At 38.4% G+C, this 23,493-nt stretch overlaps 1 pseudogene across 1 annotated transcript; it reads left to right on the top strand.

The window, feature by feature from the left end:
* The first annotated feature begins 17,906 nt into the window (after positions 1 to 17,906).
* On the top strand, positions 17,907 to 19,634 carry LOC105549611 (annotated as a pseudogene). Its single transcript, XR_001007576.1, has one exon. The product of XR_001007576.1 is annotated as a T-complex protein 1 subunit eta pseudogene (transcript).
* The last annotated feature ends 3,859 nt before the right edge of the window (positions 19,635 to 23,493 follow it).

The raw sequence follows: 23,493 nt of genomic DNA on the forward strand, positions 1-23,493 counted from the left end.
AATAAATGGAAAGGTATCCCACGTTCATAGGCTGGAAAAATTAATATCATAAAAATGTCCATACTATCCAAATTGATCTACAGATACAATGCAATCCCTATCAAAATTTCAGTGTCACTTTTCATAGAAATAGAAAACACAGTCCTAAAATTCATATAGAAAAACAAAAGACCCTGAATTGCCAGGCAATCTTAAGCAAAAAGAACAAAGCTGGAGGCATCACACTACCTGATCCTAAAATCTACTACAAAGCTATCATAATCCAAAAAGCACGGTACTGGCACAGAAACAGACATATAGACCAATGGAATAGAATAGAGAGACCATAAATAAATACACACATTTATGGTAAACTGACCTTTGACAAAAGTGACAAAATCATACAATGGCAAAAAGACAATCTCTTCAATAAGTAGTGTTAGGAAAACTGGATATGCACAAGTAGAAAAATGAAATTGGAACCCATATCACCTCATAGGCAAAAATCAACTCAAAATAAATTAGACTTAAAGGTAAGACCTGAAACTGTAAAACTAGTAGGGAAAAAAAACAAAAAACAAAAAAAAAACCCAGAAAGTTTCTTGATGTTGGTCTTGGCAAAGATTTATTGGATAAGACCCCAAAAGCACAGGCAACAACAGCAAAACTAGACAAATGGAACTGCATCAAACTAAAACTTTCTGCACAGCTAGGAAAACAATAAACAAAGTGAAGAGTTAACCTATAGAATGGGAGAAAATATTTCCAAACCACATATCTGATAAGGAATTAATATCCAAAAATACACAAGGAACACAAACAACTCAATAGCAAGAAAAGAGATAACTTGATCAAAAAATGGACCAAGGACCTGAGTAGACATTTATCAAAAGAAGACAAAAGTGGCCAACAGGTATATAAAAAGGTGCTCAACATCACTAATCATTAGGGAAATGTAAACTAAAATCACCATGAGATATCATCTCACACCTGTTAGAATGACTACTATCAAAATATGGAAGATAATAAGTGTAAACAAGAATGTAGAGAAAAGGCAACTGTGTTATACTGTTGGTGGGAATGTAGATTGGCACAACCATTGTGGAAAACAGTATGGAGATTCCTCAAAAAATCATAAATAGATTTAGCATATGATCCAGCAATTTCACTTCTGGGCAGAAATCAAAAGAAAATGAAATCAGTATGTCAAAGAGATATTTATACTCCCATGTTCATTGCAGCATTATTCACAATAGCCAATAGATACAATCAACCTAAGTGTCCATCAACAAATTAACGAATGGATAAAGAAAAAGAAAATGTGGTGTGTGTGTATGTATAACATATATATATATATATATATATATATATATATATAAAATGTATACACACACACAATGGAATACTATTAGGCCTCAAGAAAGAAAATCCTATCATTTGAGATAACGTGAATGAATCTGGAGGAATATTATGCTAAGTTAAATAAGAGAAATTTCCAATTTTCCAAATTCTCTCAGTACAGAAAGACCATTACTGCATGATCTTACTTATATGTAGAATCTCAAAATATCAAACTCATAGTAGCAGAGAGTAGAATGATGGTTATCAGGAGTAGGGGGAGAAGGGTGAGAAATAAGGAAATGTTGGTTAAGAAATACAAAGTTTCTTTTAGACAGGAGGTGTACATTCCTGAGATCTGTTGTATAGCATAGTGACTATAACTAATAATAATGTAAATCATCATTATTGATTATAACAATATAAATTACTATTTTGTTGTTGTAATAATAAAAATTGCTAAGTCCATAGATTTTCAGTGTTTTCAACACAAAGATAAGTATGTAAGGTGATGGACATGTTAATTAGTTTGATTTAATCAGGCCATAATGTATAACATATATCAAAATATATTGTACACATAAATTTGTCATTTTTTTGTTATAAATAAATGCTTATTTTTAAAAAACAATGTTCATAGCAGTATTATTGTTAAAAAACACAAAGTGGAAACAGCCCAAATGTTCATCAGTTGAATGAATACACAAAATGTAGTATATTCATAAATGGACTATTATAATATTTAGCTGCAAAAAGTAATGAAGTACTGTCATGTACTACAACACAGATGATCCTTGAAAACATTATTCTAAGTGAAATCAGTGAGACACACAAGGCCATATATTGTATTACACCATTTATATAAAATGTCCAGGGGAGACAAATTCATAGAGACAGAAATTATATTAGAGGTTGCACAGGGTATGTGGTGGGGAGGTCATTGGGACTAGCTGCTAGCATGTATGGGATTTCTTTCTGGGGTGACAGAAATATTCTGGAATTAGGTAGTGGTGATAACTGGACAACATAATGAATATGCTAAAAACAATGAAGCATACACTTTCAAATGGTGACTCTTAGGTTATATGAAGTATATTTCAATTGTTTAAAATGCTATACTTTTTAAAAAGCAAAAAGATTAAGTCAGGTAGCTATAGACTCTAGACAAGGAACATCTTATAACTTAGAGAACGAGGGTACAATTTGAGGGCATTCATCATGAGCCATATACAAGCTAAACAGAGAAAGTTTTCCTTGGAAACAGAGAAGGAGCAGATATTCAAGACAGCAGCAGAGACAAGACAACTAGTAGCCCCTAGAAAGATGAAGCTCTCCAAGTCCTAGTATGAATCTTTGTGAGGTTCAGCTGAACATCCTGCCCCTGAGAACATACACCCATACCTACTTAATAGATCCCTTATTTTTACTTAAGCTTATAAATTTCAATTTGGAAATTTCTCAGAGGACTAAAAATGGAGCTACCATTTGACCCAGCAATCCCATTACTTTTCCTTTATATATCCTAAAGGATTTATTTCCTTTATATATCCAAAGGAAAATAAATTTAATAATTCTACCAAAAGATACCTACACTCATATGTTCATTGCAGCGGTATTCATAATAGCAAAGACATGGAATCAACTTAGGTGTCCATCAACAGTAGATTGAATAAAGAAAATGTGGTATGTATACACCAAGGAATACTATGCAGTCAAAAAAATAATAAAATTGTGTCTTTTGCGGCAACATTGATGCAGCTTAGCTATTATCCTAAGCAAATTAGTGAAGAAAGAGAAAAACAAATATTACATAATAATCTCTTATAAGTGGGAGATAAACAATGTGTAAAAATGGACATAAATTTGGGAACAACAGACCCTGGGGACTCCAAAAGAAGAGAGGAAGGGAAAGTTGCAAGGACTGAAATACTTCCTGTTGGTACTATGTTCACTATATGGGTGACGAGATCAATGAAAGCCCAAACCTCAGCATCACAAAACATACCATTGTAACAAACCTGCACAAGTACCCCTGAATCTAAAATTTCTTAAAGTAAAAATGAATAAAAAATACAAAAGGCAAAAGATGAGAAAACAGAGAGCTTTTCTCTCAAAGTGTAAAGTAATGTGATATATGAAAAGAGACAGGCTTGGTGAATATCCTCCCTAATAGCATCCATGAAAATTAACTTTAATTGATTTGCTATTTAGATTCTACATCCATAACTACTTTGTATAATGATTTACTCAGTAAGGCTGATTTTGCGTCATGAGCTGGCAGGTGCATAGGTACATTTATAGAAGACAGCATAATTTTTTAAAGAATGCTAGAGGATGCCTAAACTCAGCATCACTATTCACTCCTAGGTTCCTAAAGATGGTAATCTCTACATCTTCCAGAGACATGGTTTATGGAAACTAGTACTTGTAAAATCAAGATGTTGCCTGTGAGGTCATTGGACCTTGGCCTAAATCTAATTTGAATAATTACATTTCATTCCACCCTGAGTCAGTAGAGGCTCCTGATTAATAATCAGCATTTGCTACATGCCAGTGAAGTGTTTGCTGCTATAAATAGACAGAGTTAACAATCTAATTAACTATAGGAACTGGCAAGACGAACACTCAACTCAGAGAGAAAGATAGATGACAATATTTTTAAGGTCTGTGAGCACTGAGATGTCCCTGACCCTAATCCATTAGTACTTATTGTCAAAGGTTACTCTGTTAACCCTCATTTTAAAAAATCTCCTCCAAAAGCTGCTACCGTTTCTTCCTGGGGGCAGAAAATTCAGCAATAAATATTCTGTAATGATACTACAGCACATTGAGACCCCTAAGGATAAAACATTACTGTCACTGTCATTCTAACACTTCCACCGATTGATAGTGTACAGCCCTCAGACATGCCCATCCTCTGTGACCAAGTGCGCTAACACTAGTGGCCAGGCAGGAAAAATTCTGCCATTGCCTTTTTCACAATAGTGCTTGTTTCTCATGGAATTTATCTGATGCTTTCCTCTACCCAGTTGTAAAGAAATAAAATCCAGTATAGGGCAGGCCTTTGTGGGCAGAAAGTCTGTTCTATTAAATGATTTACAATCTAAAGTTCACATCCTGATTTCAATTTGAGAGTACCTGAATTTGGTCTACTGTTGAATTGAAATAAACATTTTGACAACAACAGAATTTCCATACTTTTTTTTCTTTCATATTTCATTTGCAAAATGTGTCTCCTTCCCTTGTCTTGCTCCCCAACAGAGGATACCCAAGCCCTAGAGTACCAAACCAGCTAAGTTGTGACTTCACTGTTTAGCCAGTCTCTGGCCTTTACAGAGCATCTTAAAGGTGGGATCTTTGTTGTTCACACATTATCTAAATGCATATAGCATCCCAGTGGCTGTGAGCCCAGGTCCTGGGATTCACCTCTACATTTGGCCTTAGACTATATATTTATCTCCTTGCTTACTGCCAAGCCTTTCAACTGAGTAGTCCATATCTGTTGCTTGGGCCTCTGCCTTCAATGCCATGTCAAATGCCACCAGTGGTATTCTAATGACAAAACGTTATTTCCATGGCTTTACTGAAGTATCTGCCACCATCGAACACCTTTTGTATTCTTGAAATTCTTCCTTCTCTTGGGTCAATAACATTTTTTTGTTTCCCTTAACCTTGATTCTAGGGCTGCCAGATTTAGCAAATAAAACTGCAGGACACCCAGTTAAATTTGATTCTGTATAAATATGTATTTTATACTAAAAATTATTTGTTGTTTATCTGAAATTCAAATTTAACAGGGTGTACTGTATTTTATCTGACAACCCTACTTGGTGATGATGTATCTCTGCCTCTTTCCCTCCAGGCTTTGGTCTTTGTTCCTACGATTTACTTTATTCTCTGAATTTATCTTTTCTACCACATTCATATCACTTCTAGATCACCTCTCTTTTTCCTCCGAACTTCTTAATAAACACATTCAGCAGTTTTAATGCTTCCTTGTCACATACATTTTCTTCTATTGTCTTAAATTATTATTTGAATATTTCATGTGTTTATTAGTTATCACTGACACTTGATTTTACATTCCGGGAGGTGAGAATTCTTCTTTGTATCTCAAAGCCTATAGCATGGCTTCCACGTGTGGGCTATCAACAAATATATGAAATTCCCATCTTTGTTCTCTAGTCATCAAAGTAATCTCTCACATGTTTATACAATGCTGCCTGGAAATCCTACTATTACATTCCCTTAGTCTATTCACTCTCCCGTTCTCCCGAATGTCATACCTCTTTCCCTCCTCACTCTTAGCTGATGACCTTGCTTCCTATACTGCTGGAAAAACTGAACCAATCAGAGAAAAATTCCATGAGCTCTCACTTGTATGACAAACAACCCACCGGTGTCTGCACCCATGTATTCTGCCTTCCTTTCTGTGACAATAGATCACAGTGGAAAAGTGTGCCTTTGTAAGGCTGACTCCTCCCTTTGTTCACTGGATGTCTTCTCCCTCACTGGCTCAAGGATATTATCACAGCAGTTCTCACTCTGTTTGCTTATGTAATCATGTTTCTTCTTTCTATAATGTAGTTACCATTAGCATGCTTTAGTATTTCCCCTTTTAATGAGCAAACAAACCAACCTCCTTCTCCCTTAACATCAAATTACCCTCCAGCTACCACACTATTTTTCTGCCCCTTTAATAACTAAACTCCTCCAAAAGGTGTGTACTTTGACTCCACTTTCTCTCTTGCTATCTTCTCTTGAACCTACTGCCATCAGGTTCTTTTCCCACCCACACCTGAACTGTTTGTGTCAAGGTTACTTATTAATTACCTCCAAATTGCCATACTAAACAGAAACAACTTAGACTTTACCTAACTCAATCAGTCAGCAGTATGTGAACTGAGAGCATTGCTTTAGCAATCATCCCTCTCTCTTCTGTGTAATAAGTTTTGAAACATTTTTGAAATGGTATCTTTCCTCAGCTTCTACATCACCATTCCCTTTTGGTTTTCCTTCTTCCTCATTAGCTGTTCCTCCTCAGTCTCTTCTGCCCATTACTTTTCATTTTCCTGATCCCCAAAAGGAGGAATGCTCCAGGGCTCAAACCCTGAACCTATTTTAAAAATCTATACTCAACCTCTGCTGATCTCATCCAATCTAATGGACTTAAATACTTTGTATATGCTAATGACTCCCAAGATTTTATCTCTATCCTGGGCCTTTTCCTTGAACTCCAGACTCATTTTTCCATTTGTTTACGTAACATCTCTACTTGGAAGTCTATGATAAATCTCAAACTGAAATGTCCAAAACTAAATGGTTTCCCCACCCTTATCCCAAACCTGCTGCTCCCACCTTAATAACTCTTAAATCTGTTCTATTAATAGCTGCACATATCAAAAACCTTGGAGCCATTTTTGACACCTCATTTTCTCTCACATCCCACATCCAAATTAATCATAAAATCCTGTCAGTTCTACCCTCAAAATATGTTCAGAATCTGACCATCCTCACTAACTCCATCTCTTACGTACCTTATTATAACAATCTTTGCCAACTTTCATCCTTTTCCCTCTCCCATCTATTCTCCACACTGCAACCACAATGATCCTTTTAAAACATATCCGGTCATTCCTCTGTGCAGAACCCTCCAACGGCTTCCCATCTTGTAGTAAAACCAAAACTCCTGTTGTTGGTCTGCAAGGTCCACGTGATCGGGCCTCCTATAACTTTCTAACCACCAATCCACCCCTCTTCCACACTGGCTTCCTTCCTGTTTTTCGAAGGTCTCAAGAAAACTTTCATACTTTTTATTTGCTATTTCCTTAGCCTGAAATAATCTTTCCCTAGATACCCATCACTTCCTTCTCAGTTCTACTCAAAAGTCACCTTATCACAGAGGCCTTTCCTGACTACCCTATAACATCCTTCTATCCCCTCCTCCCACCCCATAATTACCACCCCTACTATTCTGCTGAATTTTCTCCTTGGCAATTTCACGTCAAGATAGAAGTTTGTTTTCTTACTATATATTTCCCCCACTAGAATGTAAGCTATGCCTGAACAGGGATTTGGTCTGTTTTGTCACTGCTTGTAAGTCTACACTTAGACCCATGCCTAGCCCCTGGCAAGCATTCAACAAATATTTTTGTATACATAAATAATTGGAACTGTATACTGAATACATTAATCTTTCAGCTGAAGGGTTCTAAAAGATTCGCATGCTTAGGTATCAGAAAACCAAGGTTCGTTTGTCCCTTTATTCATTCAACAAATACATATTGAACATTTACAATGGGCCAAGTGTTTTCCTAAGCACTATACAGTGAAGTATGTAGAGTGGGAAAGAGAGGAGTACCATCTCTAACATTTATCAGCTGTGTTGTCTCTGGCAAACAAACAGCTTCTCTAAATTTTGCATTGATCAGCAACATTAGATCAAGAAAACTATCCACTTTGTAGGATTATTGAGAAGAACAAATAACACAGTGTTTTTACCTGAATGTGATTTGTAAACATTCAAGTGCTACACAAATGTAAATTATTACCGATTCTCATAACAACGTTATATGGCAAATAGGGCAGTAATTTTGCAATAGTCTCATTTTTTTTCCCACCTTTATTTATTTATTTATTTATTTATTTATTTTTAATTATTATTATACTTTAAGTTCTAGGGTACATGTGCATAACGTGCAGGTTTGTTACATATGTTGGTGTGCTGCACCCATCAACTCTTCAGCACCCATCAACTCGTCGTTTACATCAGGTATAACTCCCAGTGCAATCCCTCCCTCCCCCCCATGATAGGCCCTGGTGTGTGATGTTCCCTTTCCCAAGTCCAAGTGATCTCATTGTTCAGTTCCCACCTATGAGTGAGAACATGCGGTGTTTGGTTTTCTGTTCTTGCGATAGTTTGCTGAGAAAGATGGTTTCCAGCTGCATCCATGTCCCTACAAAGGACACGAACTCATCCTTTTTTATGGCTGCATAGTATTCCATGGTGTATATGTGCCACATTTTCTTAATCCAGTCTGTCACTGATGGACATTTAAAAAAAAACTCAGAAAGGATGAATGATTTGTCCCCCAGTCATACAGTTAGTAAGTAGCAGAGCCAGGGCTGCATCTCAGGTCTGTGGGCCAGCATCCTAGTCCTAGTTCCATGACACATCCTCTTTAAATAGTTCAATTTATGTTGCATGAATTAATGAAATTATGCTTATGGAGCCCATTTAACATCTTTGGCAAAAGATCCAGAGAAGCATTTGCATTTGTTTCACAGGGTTGCCATAACTAAGTACCACAAACTGGGTGGCATAAAAACAGAAATTTATTCTCTCACAGTCTGATATCAAGATATCAGCAGGACCATGCTCCCTCTGAAAGTTCTAGGGAACAATGGTTCTTAGCTTACTTCTCGATTCTGGTGTTTGCCCACAGTCCTTGGCATTCCTTTGCTCATACATGAACTACTCTAACATCCACCTCCATGATCACATGGTATTCTCCCTGTGTCTGCGTGTTTGTGTGCAAATTACCTCTCTTTCAGGAAACCAGCTATTGTATTAGGGTCCACTCTACTCCAGTATGACCTTATCATAGCTTGATTACATCCGCAAAGACCCTATTTCCAAATTAAGGTCACTTTCACAAGTACAGGGGTCTAAGACTTAAACATCTCTTTTGGGGGGATACAATTCAACTCACAACAGTATCTCAAAGGTCTAAAATCATATCCCAAAGAACAAGCCAGAAGAAGAAGTTAACATTGTTGGAAAGTATGCATGTCCAAAGACAGTCCAGCTGTGCATGGAAGAGACACAAACCAGAGTTTCCCTTGCAACTGACAAACAAGTAAAAAGAGAATCAACCTAAAGCCATGGAATTGTCATTTTGATGAAAAAGAGTTTGGCAAAATGCCCTGATTTCCCTGAGAGGCAAATTGATTCATAAAGTAATCTACCTTAATCGGCATTATATAATCCCGCTAAAGGACATGCAATAAAAGCAGTGATGCAAGCAGGGCAGAGCTCAGGGAGGAATCTTGCCCTACATTGTTATGGAGCACTACTGCGAAGCTGGCACACCTTTCTCCTTGCGCTGCCTCTAGCACCTCACCCAGCAACTAACCCAGTTTAGTCAGACCTTCCAACGTTAAGGGAGGTTCTATATTTAGACAATGTTCCCTGCTGGAGGATGAACTGTACTGGTTGCAGTGTCACACCTTAACATAGCACTGTTCCTAACCTTTGTTTGTTGGGGGAAACCAGTAGCCTTCTCTGGCACATGAACTTAAGATAGTTTTAGAGGTAGACCGAAGTTCATCTAATTCAACTCCTTTTTACAGCATCCAAGTGCAGGCTTTGGAGCCACTGCCTGGGTTTGAACCATAGTCCCAACACTTTCTAGCTCTGGGACTGTGGTTCTTACCATAGTGTGTCTGTGGACTAGTTCCTCAACCTCTCTTTGCCTCATTTTTCTCATCTCTAAAATGCAGACAATAGTAGTATTTACCTCAAAAGGCATTTGAAATGATGAGTAGGTCTATGTAAAGCACTAAAACAGTGCCTGGCACATAGTAAATTCAAAAGAAACTTTAGCTATTACTATTTTTATTGTTTCAGATGTGCACACTAAGGCTCAGAGACATGATATGAGCTGCCCAGGTTAACCAGCAATTTAGTACACACTCAGACCTGGAATTTGTCCACTGGGGCACTACCCTCTTATTTGGTCTATAGTTAGCATACTTAGAGTAGCTCCTTTGAGATGGATAAGAAAAGTAGGAGTCATGCCTCACCAGTTCTATCACTCTGGATTTAATTTGTTTCTCAGACTGTATAATTGTCACTGTGAAATTTTGGGGATGGTCCTGTGAGGATGAGATAACAACAATAACAACAAGTTGACTGGAGGGGTGTGAGATGAAAGGCAAGAAAACAACTTAGTGGCCATTACAATAGTCCAGCTGATAAATAATTAGATGAGAAGGGAAGAAAGATTGGGGAAATTAAGTTTATTTAAAAAGTCATAATATATGAATGTGGCTTATTACTAGCAAAAAGTGCAAGGCCAGCCAAAATATAAGTGCCTTCCCTGATAAGAGCATGAAGGAGGACTATAGGCATGCATGACTGGTTTGGTAAAAGCATGTGATTACTTCAACCAGTTAGAAGTTAGGAGTAATGTAGAACTGCTGGGATACCTAAGTGGAATCATGTGAGATTTCAGCAACTATTTAAATCACATGAGGAATGCAAAGCAGGGGAGGGGGACTGTAGGAGAATTTACCCCTTCATTCTGCATCTGTGCAAGAGGGTGGTAACAACTGAGGGTTGACAAGCCCAAGAAAGCACCCTGATCTACACAGCACAGGAGAGCCTTGTGTGGCACCAAATACCAGGAATATCTTGGGGAAAGGGACAGATGAATTTTCCTTAGGAAAAGGAAGGAAACTAATATTTTAAAAATATCTCTGTGCTCCAGGCATGTCAGTTCATCTAATCAAATTCTTGGGCCCCATGCCAGATCTCAAATTACAAAGGAGTTTAAATGGGGCTGCCCCCACTTTATAAAGAAGAAGAAGTATTGATAGAAATTGGTAGGTGATTGGATGTGGGGATAAAGGGAAATGAGTCCTTGACGATGATGCCCCAACTTCTGATGAGCAGTTTGCAGGATAGAGGCATTTCCCAGCATTTGCAATTAACAAAAAGCATGTCTAAAACACCAAAAGCAACGGCAGCAAAAGCCAAAATTGACAAATGGGATCTCATTAAACTAAAGAGCTTCTGCACAGCAAAAGAAACTACCATCAGAGTGAACAGGCAACCTACAGAATGGGAGAAAATTTTTGCAATCTACTCATCTGACAAAGGGCTAATATCCAGAACCTACAAAGAACTCAAACAAATTTACAAGAAAAAAACAAACAACCCCATCAAAAAGTGGGCAAAGGATATGAACAGACACTTCTCAAAAGAAGACATTCATACAGCCAACAGACACATGAAAAAATGCTCATCATCACTGGCCATCAGAGAAATGCAAATCAAAACCACAATGAGATACCGTCTCACACCAGTTAGAATGGCGATCATTAAAAAGTCAGGAAACAACAGGTGCTGCAAAGGATGTGGAGAAATAGGAACACTTTTACACTGTTGGTGGGATTGTACACTAGTTCAACCATTATGGAAAACAGTATGGCGATTCCTCAAGGATCTAGAACTAGATGTACCATATGACCCAGCCATCCCGTTACTGGGTATATACCCAAAGGATTATAAATCATGCTGCTATAAAGACACATGCACACGTATGTTTATTGCGGCACTATTCACAATAGCAAAGACTTGGAATCAACCCAAATGTCCATCAGTGACAGACTGGATTAAGAAAATGTGGCACATATACACCATGGAATACTATGCAGCCATAAAAAAGGATGAGTTTGTGTCCTTTGTAGGGACATGGATGCAGCTGGAAACCATCATTCTTAGCAAACTATCGCAAGAACAGAAAACCAAACATCGCATGTTCTCACTCATAGGTGGGAACTGAACAATGAGATCACTTGGACTCGGGAAGGGGAACATTACACACCAGGGCCTATCATGGGGAGAGGGAAGCGGGGAGGGATTGCATTGGGAGTTATACCTGATGTAAATGACGAGTTGATGGGTGCTGACAAGTTGATGGGTGCAGCACACCAACATGGCACAAGTATACATATGTAACAAACCTGCACGTTACGCACATGTACCCTAGAACTTAAAGTATAATAATAATAAAAAATTAAAATTAAAATAAAAAAGCATTTCACATTCACTTCTGATTCTTTTAAAATACCTGTAGAGACTAGTAATCACAATAGCAGATATTTATTGTTCATACCCACTTTCTTATTTAGTCCTGAAAACATCTCTAGTAGGTAAATTTATTCTTGCCTTTATTTTACAGATAAAAGAATCAAGATTCAGATCACAGAACTCTGGTTTCCTAACACCACATTATCAGCACTTCAAGTCTGTCAGGGTCATGGCAACAAGTCTTGAGGGGAAAGAGAACCAAATATGGCAGTAACCAAGGAAGCCACACCCAGAGGAACTTGGCTTCAAAATGCCACATCCAACTGGTAGGATAAGGAAAAAGTTCCAGCTTCACTCTGTTCATAAGTTTGTCTATGTTTGGTGTCTTCAGAATGTGGGCCTTTGGCAAAATACAAAAACAAACTAATTGTCCATCAACAGATGAATAAAGAAAATGTGATACATATACACAATAGAATAGTATTCATCTTTTAAAAAAGAAGGAAATTCTGTAATTTGCCACAACATGGATGAACTTGGAGGCATTATGTTAAGCGAAATAGGCACAGAAATACTACTTGCCCTAATGTCTATGTGGAATCCAAAAAAGTCAAATCCATAGAAGTAGAGAGTAGAATGGTGGTTACCAGGTGGTATGGAGTGCAGAATGGGGAGATATTGATCAAAGGGTACAAAGTTTCAGTTAGACAGTGGGGAAGGTTTTCAAAATCTATTGCTTAGCATGGTGACCATGGTTAGTAATAACAATAACATATATTTTTAAATTGCTAAAAGAGTAGATTTTAAATGTTCTCGTTGCAAAAAGTGTTAAGAACGTAAGGTGATTGATATGTTCATTAGTTAGATATAATCATTCCACAATGTATACATGTATCGAAATATCACATTGTACCCCATAAATATATATGATTATTATTTGTCAATTAAAAATAAAACTTTGAAAAAAAATAATGTGGGCCTTTGGAATATCCTAAAGCAAATTCATTCATTCATTCACAAATATTTTTTAGCGCATACTACTGCCACACTGGCCCTGTTCTAAAGGCTGGGGATACAGTCTAGGACAACACAGACAAGGTCCCAATGTTTTGGCATTTACAGAAGAAAACAGATAATAAGCAAGTAAACAAAGAAGATACTTTCAGACAGTGACAACATTCTACAAAGAAAGTAAATCTGAGGCAACTGATGCAGGGAATGTGAGAGACTATTCAGCGTCACGAGGAGGGTGGATCAGAGAATGCACTTTCATCTACATGGTTCAGGAGAGTCTTGTGTGGGAAAAGAAGTGAGTTTTGCTAAGATCTGAGCAGAGCACTTTCCAGGGAAAGAGAAGAGCAGATACAAGACCAAGTGGTAGTCTATGGAAGGACAGCAGGATATAAAGCTGGAGAGATAGACAGGGACCAGTCTATGTAGGCTTTAGCATGTTAAGAGGTTTAGACTTCATTTTAAATTCAAAGGAAAACCAGTGCAGTGGTTTAGGTGCAATAGTTATTTGATTTATGTTTTTAAAAGATTCCTGTGGCTGCCACATACAGAATGGATTGCAGGTGGCCCAAATGATAGCCAGGAGAATAGTTAGGAGACTATTCTATAGCCTAAAATGACGTATGCTAGTGGGTTGGATAAGGGTGAAAGTAGTGGAAATGAAAAGAAGTAGATGGAAGTGGATGAATACAGCATACCCCATATTTTGGGCAGAAAGCTAATGGACCAGATGTGGAGAGAAGCAGAAAAAAGGGGCTCATGAATGGAGTCATGTTGCAATATATTTGCATTAATCATCTGCTAGACCAGCACTTTCTAGAATACACATATTTTAACCATGACCTATAGTAAATAATGCATCATGACCCAGGATACAGTATGTAATAGAAACAAACCATCATGAGAGAACATTGATTTTTACCACACATGGTACACTCTGAATAGATCCGGTTCCTGGCCCCACCACTACCACTATCACCTTTTTTTTCAAATTCCGATCACAACTGATTAAATTGATTTCATGACCTAACAGTGGGTCATGACTCACAGTTTGAAAATCTATGCTGGGCCAGACACAGTGCCTCTGTCTGTAATCCCACACTTTGGGAGGCTGAGGTGAGCCAATCGCTTGGGTCCAGGAGTTCGAAATCAGCCTGAGCAACATGGTGAAATCTAGTTTCCACAAAACAAAACAAAACAAAAAATCAGCCAGGTGTTGTGGCATGTGCCTGTAATCCCGCTCACTCAAGAAGCTGAGGTAGGAGGATCTCTTGAGCCCAGGATGCCGAGGCTTCAGTGAGCTGAGATCACGCCACTGCACTCCAGCCTGGGTGACAGAGTTAGACCCTGTCTCAAAAAAACAAAAGAAAATCTACGCTGGAAGGTCACAGAAGATTGTTTTATAGGTCTGAGTGTACGTTTTTCCTAAACCTCCTTTCTCAGAAAGTTTATGCTTCTCTAGCCTCACTCTGTGTGGTTTGCTATGATTTGCATGCATCTGAACTCTCTACATCTGTATAAAGCATTCATTGCTTGTAGTTTCTCAAAGGATGCTTTTAACTCAAGTGTTAGTCCATCTGTTAAGACCTATTTATTGCTTTTAAAGAGAAAAAATTAAAAGCAAATTAGGAATTCTGGGCTCACACTAACCAGGATATTTTTTTCCTTTTGTAAAACCCTTCCATCTGTCTGCCCTCTTTTGGACATAACTCAAATAGGAGCACACATCTCATCAAATCAAATGTGGGTGCTGTCGAAAAGTCTGCCAAAATATCATGCCATTTGCTTTTTTAAAAAAGAAGAATTAAAATCAGATTTAACATAATGAACTGTTTGTTTTGTTGCTTTTCTTTCCATCCATTACAGAAACATAGGCTTCAATTTACTACATGTAGGTTTATACGGTGGCCTTCTGGGGTATTCCCAAAGTACCCTTAGATACACTGGATAGCACAGTTTTGCTGGGGCAAAAATTAGCAGTAGAGAAACAAACTATTGCAGAAGGACAGAGAGAACCAAGGGCTCTAGCTCTGAACCCCATAAGACAGAAACCCCAGGGTGAGGGCAATTACCCCATCTGGCTTTTCTCTCTCCTGCAGAGCCTAGCCCAGAGGAGTTTGCTCAGTACCCTGGCAGGTCATTTAATCTTTGACTAGTTCTTCTTGACCTAACCTTGTGATTTAAAATAATAGCTGTCTAACTACTCTTCCAAAGATCTTCTGAGAATAATCAGGAATTAAAGAATCACATATAAGAAGATAAAGGAACCTAACAGCTACTGCCCAGTTATCAGACAAAAAGCCCTGAAGTCTCTTGGACAGCCTCTCTGGCAAAGATGGGTGATCTCATGGTCTCAGAACTATGACTCCCCCATAGCCAAGGATGCTATAGCCTTAAAAACCTGCGGTGGTGGCAGGTGCTATGCAATGGTTAAGAGCAAAGATTTGGTCAAGTAGACCCTGGTATTAAAATTCTGGCTCTACCATTTAGCTCCATTTGACCTTGAACAAATCACATAATGTCTCTAAACCTCAGTTTTCTCATTAGGATGTTGGGAGATTAAATGAGAATAAATCACACAGAGCACTTGGCAAACCCTCTGGGAAAAATGAAACACACAAATGGCGGATGCTATTGTTATTGTTACTGCTGTTATTATTATTACGAAAGTCACTCAAGTATGTTATAGGGGTAAAGCAATAAAAATGTGAAGTCTGTAAAAAAGGAAAGAGGTGTGCTTAAGATAAATATAATGAAAAAAGCCATATGCTTAGATTTGAAAAGCAATGACACAATACAAAATAAGGGACTGATGAAGCTGAAAATTATTTTAAATGGGGTATTTAGTAAGAACTGCTTTCCTGAATCAGCTTAATGTCTTAATGGTTGGGTCCTGGGTAATCCCACACATATCTTGTTATCTAATCATAGAGGCTTATTAAAGCAGAAGTTTATTTTTCCATTTCTATTCACATCATTTTTATCTCTTCATGTTACTTTCTCATTCTGTGGAATCCTCTTCAAGAAAACTAATTTTTGTTTACTCAAAATATGCTTGTTATGGACTCTATCACACCTTCACTAATCCCTTACTATTGTTTCATGGTGCTAAATCCTTCTATGGTTCTAATTAGTGTGCCCCTTCAGTAGTACTTGGGTATTCTATGTATAATATCTGAAACAGAAGTAATTAAAGGAGATAGGGTACAATACATCTTCAAGTGTGAAGATCCTGATAGAATAAAAATAACTGTTACCACATTTTGAGTGGGGTTTCAGCAGCATCTCTTTGTCCCCAGAATTTAGCAAAACGTATTTACCTGGTCTCCCCATTTCAAAAATAACAATCTTATCTCCAGTTTTAAGTTCAGTTCAGTGATTCTCTTAATGACATTCGACAAGGTTCTTTCTAATGCAGAACTTCTAAAATACATCTTCTAACTATCAAGGAAGAATATCTTTCCAGCCCAAATCAATCCACTTGTAGGATACATGTATTTTTATGGAAAACAAAATATACTTAGTTGCACTTTCCCAGTGATTTATTTTATTATTTGATAAATGTTTTATCCTCATTTCTGATTGATTGGCATTTGGCAGTTATTCCCCAGACTCTCCATTGAGTGACTAATGACCAATAAACAAAACGTGCCAAGGACACTGTAATTCAAAGAAATGCTGCCAGTTAAGAAAACTTGTTTGTAAAGTAAGTATGATTTTATTTTATTTTATTTTACTTTATTTTTTATTTTTTGGAGATGGAGTCTCGCTCTGTCGCCCAGGCTAGAGTGCAGTGGCATGATCTTGGCTCACTGCAAGCTCCGCCTCCTGGTTTCACGCCATTCTCCTGCCTCAGACTCCCGAGTAGCTGGGACTACAGGCACCTGCCACCACGCCTGGCTAATTTCTTGTATTTTTAATAGAGACAGGGTTTCACCATGTTTGCCAGGATGGTCTCGATCTCCTGACCTCGTGATCCGCCCGCCTCGGCCTCCCAAAGTGCTGGGATTACAGGTGTGAGCCATCGCGCCCGACGGAGTAGTATGATTTTATAATGTAAATAACAAGAACACTTTTCTTAAAGCATAACCTCAAGGCTGTACCATAAAGGAAAAGCAAGTCCATATTAAAGCCCTACTTTCACTACTGAATTGTATTGCACTTTATTTGTGCTTCACAGATACAGTATTTTTCACAAATTGAAAGTTTGTGGCAACCTTGTGTCAAGTAAGTTCATATTTCCAATAACACATGCTCATTTTGTGTCTCTACGTACATATTGGTAATTCTTGCAATACTTCAAACTGTGTCATTATTATTATATCTGTTATGGTGATCTGTGATCACTGATCTTTGATGTTACTATTATAACTCTTTTTGAGGCACCACAAATTGTGCCAAAATAAGATGTAAAACTTAATCAGTAAATGTTGTGTGTGTTCTGACTGCTCCACCGACTGGTCATTCCCTGGTCTCAGTCCCTTTCCTTGGGCCTCCCTATTCCCTGAGACACGACAATATTGAAATCAGGTTAATTAATAATCCTAGAGAAAGGAATAGTCACACAACTCTCACATGAAATCAAAAGCTAGAAATGATTAAGCTTTGTGAGGAAGGCATGTCAAAAGCTGACATAAGCCAAAAGCTAACCCTCCTGTGCCGAAATTAGCCAACTTGTAAATGCAGAGGAAAAGTTACTGAATAAAATTAAAAGTGCTACTCCAGTGAACACAAGAATATGAAAGTCAAACAGCCAGGTGGCCGGGTCTCGGAGAAGAGGGGAGAGTGGCGGGCTGCTGAATAAGCTTCCAAAATGATGCCCACACCAGTTATCCTATTGAAAGAGGGGACTGATAGCTTCCAAAGCATCCCCCAGCTTGTGAGTAACATCAGTGCCTGCCAGGTGATTGCTGAAGCTGTAAGAACCACCCTGGGTCCCCGTGGCATGGACAAGCTTACTGTAGATTGCAGAGGCAAAGCAACAATTTCTAATGATGGGGCCACAATTCTGAAACTTCTTGATGTTGTCCATCCTGCAGCAAAGACTTTGGTAGACATTGCCAAATCCTAATCATCATTCAAGCTTTCCGCACAGCCACCCAGCTGGCAGTTAACAAGATCAAAGAGACTGCTGTGACTGTGAAGAAGGCCGATAAAGTGGAGCAGAGGAAGCTGCTGGAAAAGTGTGCCATGACTGCTCTGAGCTCCAAGCTGATCTCCCAGCAGAAAGCTTTCTTTGTTAAGACGGTGGTGGATGCAGTGATGATGCTCGATGATTTGCTGCAGCTTAAAATGATTGGAATCAAGAAGGTACAGGGTGGAGCCCTCGAGGATTCTCAGCTGGTAGCTGGTGTTGCATTCAAGAAGACTTTCTCTTACGCTGGGTTTGAAATGCAACCCAAAAAGTACCACAATCCCAAGATCGCCCTTTTGAATGTCGAGCTCAAGTTGAAAGCTGAGAAAGACAATGCCGAGATAAGAGTCCACACAGCTGAGGATTATCAGGCAATTGTTGATGCTGAGTGGAACATTCTCTAATGACAAGTTAGAGAAGATCCATCATTCTGGAGCCAAAGTTGTCTTGTCCAAACTCCCCACTGGGGATGTGGCCACCCGGTACTTTGCTGACAGAGACATGTTCTGTGCTGGCCGAGTACCTGAGGAGGATCTGAAGAGGACAATGATGGCCTGTGGAGGCTCAATCCAGACCAGTGTGAATACTCTGTCAGCAGATGTGCTGGGTCGATGCCAGGTGTTTGAAGAGACCCAGATTGGAGGCGAGAGGTACAATTTTTTTTACTGGCTGCCCCAAGGCCAAGACATGCACCTTCATCCTCCGTGGTGGTGCCCAGTAGTTTATGGAGGAGACAGAGGGGTCCCTGCATGATGCCATCATGATCGTCAGGAGGACTATCAAGAATGATTCAGTGGTGGCTGGTGGCGGGGCCATTGAGATGGAGCTCTCCAAGTACCTGCAGGATTATTCAAGGACTGTTCCAGGAAAACAGCAGCTGTTGATTGGGGCGTATGCCAAGGCCTTGGAGATTATCCCACACCAGCTGTGTGACAATGCTGGCTTTGATGCCACAAACATTCTCAACAAGCTGCGGGCTCGGCATGCCCAGAGGGGCACATGGTATGGGGTGGACATCAACAACGAGGACATTGCTGACAACTTTGAGGCCTTCGTGTGGGAGCCAGCTATGGTGCGGATCAATGCCCTCACAGCAGCCTCTGAGGCTACGTGCCTGATCGTGTCTGTAGATGAAACCATCAAGAACCCCCGCTCGACTGTGGATGCTCCCCCAGCAGCAGGCTGCGGCCGTGGTCATGGCCGCCCGCACTGAGAGGCACCCCACCTATCACATGACTGGCTGACTGCTGCGTGCACCTACTCTCCTTGGGTTGGTTACTTCATTTTACAAGGAAGGGGTAGCAGTTGGCCCACTCTCTTCTCACTGGAGGCTATTTAAATAAAATGTAAGACTTCGGAAAAAAAAAAAAGAAAGAAAGTCAAACAGCCTTACTGCTGATATGGAGAGAGAAAGTTTTAGTGGTTTGAGTAGAAGATCAAATCAGCTACAACATTCCCTTAACCCAAAGCCTAATCCAGAGAAAGGCCCTAACTCTCTTCAATACTGTGAAGGGTGAGTGAGATGAGGAAGCTGCAGAAGAAAAGTTGGAAGCTAGCAGAGGTTGCTTCATGAGGTTTAATAAAAGTTATCTTCATAACATAAAAGTTCAAGGTGAAGGAGCAAGCACTGATGTAGAAGCTGCTGTAAGTTATCCAGAAGATATAGCTAAGATCATTGATGCCATCTAAGACTTTTGGAGCAGGAGAGAAGTCAATGCTTGGCTCCAAGACTTCAAAGAGCAAGCTGAAAATTGGATGGAGCTGGAGGCCTTTACTCTAAGTGAAGTAACTCAGGACTGGAAAGCCAAATACCATATGTTCTTAGTTATAAGTGGGAGTTAAGCTATGAGGAAGCAAAGGCATGAAAATGATATAATAGACTTTGCGGGCTTGGCAGTGAAGGTTAGGAAAGGGATGAGGGGCAAAAGACTACATATTGGATACAGTGTACACTGCTCAGGTGATGGGTGCACTAAAATCTCAGAAATCACCACTAAAGCACTAATCCATGTAATCAAAAAACACCTGTACCTCAAGAACTATTGAAATTAAAAAATTGAAAAAAAAAAAAAAGAGTACACTGACTCAAAATTTAGGGGCTAATGCAGCTGGGGACTTTAAGTTGAAGCCAATGCTTATTTCCTATTTCAAAAGTATTAGGATCCTAAGGAATCATGGTAAATCTACTCTGCCTGTGCTCTATAAATTGAATAACAAAGCCTGAATGACAGCCAATCTGTTTACAGCATGATACAATACATATTTTAAGCCCACTGTTGAGACCTACTGCTCAGGGAAAAAAAAAAAAAGCTTCCTTTCCTAATGTAACCGCTCACTGACAACACACTTGGTCATCTAAGAGTACTGATGGAGATGTCTAAGTAGATTAATAATGTTTTCATGCCTGTTAACACAACATCCATTCTGCAGACTATGGATCAAGAAGTAATTTTGACTTTCTATTCTTATTATTTAAGAAATACATTCTTTAAGGCTATAGCTGCCATAGATAGTGATTCCTCTGATGGATCTGAGCAAAGTAAAATGAAAACCTTCTGGAAAGAATTCACTATTCTTGATTCATTCATAACATTCATGATTCATGGAAGGACATCAAAATGTCATCATTAACAGTATTTTGAAAGAAGTTGATTCCACCTCTCATGGTTGACTTTGAGGGGTTCAAGACTTCAGTGAAGGATGTGTCTTCATAGCAAAGAAAGAATAAGTGGCAGAGCCTGAAGACATGACTGAATTGCTGCAATCTCTTGATAAAACTTTCACAAGTTAGGAGTTGCTTATTAAGGATTAGCAAAAAAAGTAATTTCTTGAGGTGGAATCTACTCTTGGTGGAGATGCTGTGAATATTGTTGATATGATAAGAACAGATTTAGAATATTACATAAACTTAGTTAACAAGGCAGTAGAGGGGTCAGAGAGGATTAGCTAAAATTTTGAAAGTTCTACTGTGGGTAAAATGCTATCAAACATCATCAAATGCTATGGAGAAGTCTTTTGTGAAAGGAAGAGTCAATCAATATGTCAAAATTCATTTTTGTCTTTCTTTCTTTAATTGCCACAGTCACCACCACCTTGATCAATCAGCAACCATCAAATTCTGAGACAAGACATTCCACCAACAAAAAGATTATGACTTGCTGAACGCTCAGATGATCATTAGCATTTTTTAACAATAAAGTATTTTTAATTAAGATGTATACATTATTTTTAGACCTAACGCTATTGCACATTTAACAGACTATAGTATAGTATGAACATAACTTTTCATACGCACGAGAAAGCCAACAAATTTGTATGAGTCACTTTACTGTGATATTCCTTTTAATGTGGTGGTCAAAACCACACCTGTAGTATCTCTGAGGTATGCCTGTATATGTTATTGGCAGACTCTGCAATACAGTCACTTACTGCATCAGTTTGCTTGAGAATTAGGGATTTTCTAGAATGTTGGACTTTCAATGCTAAAACCAGAAAGTCCCAGGCAAATTGGGAGAAGTCGTTCACCCTATTCTGAAGCTCCCTTAGCTATGATTTCCTTCTACTCGCTAGCAATATAAACTATAAAGAGAAGGTGATCACAAAAACTACTTTCAGGTACCATTTGCGCCCAACTTTACATTTAAACATTATGCTATACAATGTAAGAAGCACAGAACAAGACAGGAAAAATGATTTATTGCTAACAGGCAGATTTTGATTCTTTCTTTGAGTTTATCTCTATAGTTTAATTCTTCTTTAATTGTTACTCATTATTTATGCTTTTGAAAAATCACCCTGTTACCTTATGATCCAGCAATTCCACTCCTAGGTATATACCTAAAGTAACTGAAAATAGGGACTCAAACAGATACTTGTACACCAATGTTCATTGCAGCATTATTCACAATAGTCAAAAAGTGGAAACAACTCACATGTCCCTCGACAGATGGATAGATAAGCAAGACTTGTTATATACATACAATGAAATATTATTCAGTCATAAAAAGGAATGAAATTCTGACATATGCCACAAAATGGATGGACCTTGACGATATTATGCTAAATTAAATGAGCTAAATGCAAAAGGATGAATGTATGATTCCACTTACATGAAATATCTTGAATAGGCAAATTCATAGACAGAAAAAGTAAACTGGAGTTTACCAGGGGCTAGGGAGAGGGAGAATGAGGAGTTACTGCTTAATGGTTATGAAGTTTCTGTTTGGAGTAATGAAGAAGTTTTGGAAATAGTAGTAATGATTACACAACATTGTGAATGTAATTACAGTCATGTGCCACATAGTCATGTTTTAGTCAATAAGGAACCACATATACAATGGTAGTCTCATAAGATGATAATAGAGTGGAAAAATTCCTATCACCCGTTGATGTCATAGCTGTGGTAACTTTGCAGTGCAATACATTACCTTTTCTATGTTTAGAAAGGTTTAGCTATGCATATACCATTGTGTTACAATTGCCTACAGTATCTATTCAGTACAGTAACATGCTGTACAAGTTTGTAGCCTGGAAGCAATAGGCTATACCACGTAGCCTAGGTATGTAGTAGGCTATACCATCTAGATTTTTGTAAGTACACCCTATTACATTTGCACAATGATAAAATAGCCTAATAATGCATTTCTTAGACTGTATCCCTGTTACTGACATATGACTAATGTGACTGAATTGCACACTTTAAAATGATAAATTTTATGTTATATATATTTTACTACAACATAAACATACCAGAAAAATCACATCTAAGGAATGGAAAAAGTCAACAAGGAAAATGTAGGCAAAGTATTCAAGTTTACGGCTAATCTAGTAATAAAACCATTAAAAAAGTTGGGTTTGCTAAACTCAGAATTATATCCGGTGAAATATGAAGTGGATCTCTCTCTTATGCCTTCAACATATTTCCCTTTTCTATACTTAGATCTCTAGTCAAACGTTAAGCATTTTCCAAATATATTCTCTATTACAAGTACCTTAGACATGTGTGGGTGAGATTAGCTGCTTAAGTACCAGAGGAGAGGTAGCTCTTCAACTGAAACTAATGAGTAATACCCTGTGTACTTAATAACACCAGTCTTCAGAAATATAAGTCATCTCAGATTTGAGGTACAAAAAAATGCACTTTAGAGTTGAAATATGCCAGGAAGATGCCTCTTCCAGGCTTCATCCTACAAGGCTCCATAAACTCTGAATCTTG

Source organism: Mandrillus leucophaeus, unplaced genomic scaffold, assembly GCF_000951045.1.
Source record: "Mandrillus leucophaeus isolate KB7577 unplaced genomic scaffold, Mleu.le_1.0 Scaffold448, whole genome shotgun sequence".
Classification (NCBI taxonomy): Eukaryota; Metazoa; Chordata; class Mammalia; order Primates; family Cercopithecidae; genus Mandrillus; species Mandrillus leucophaeus.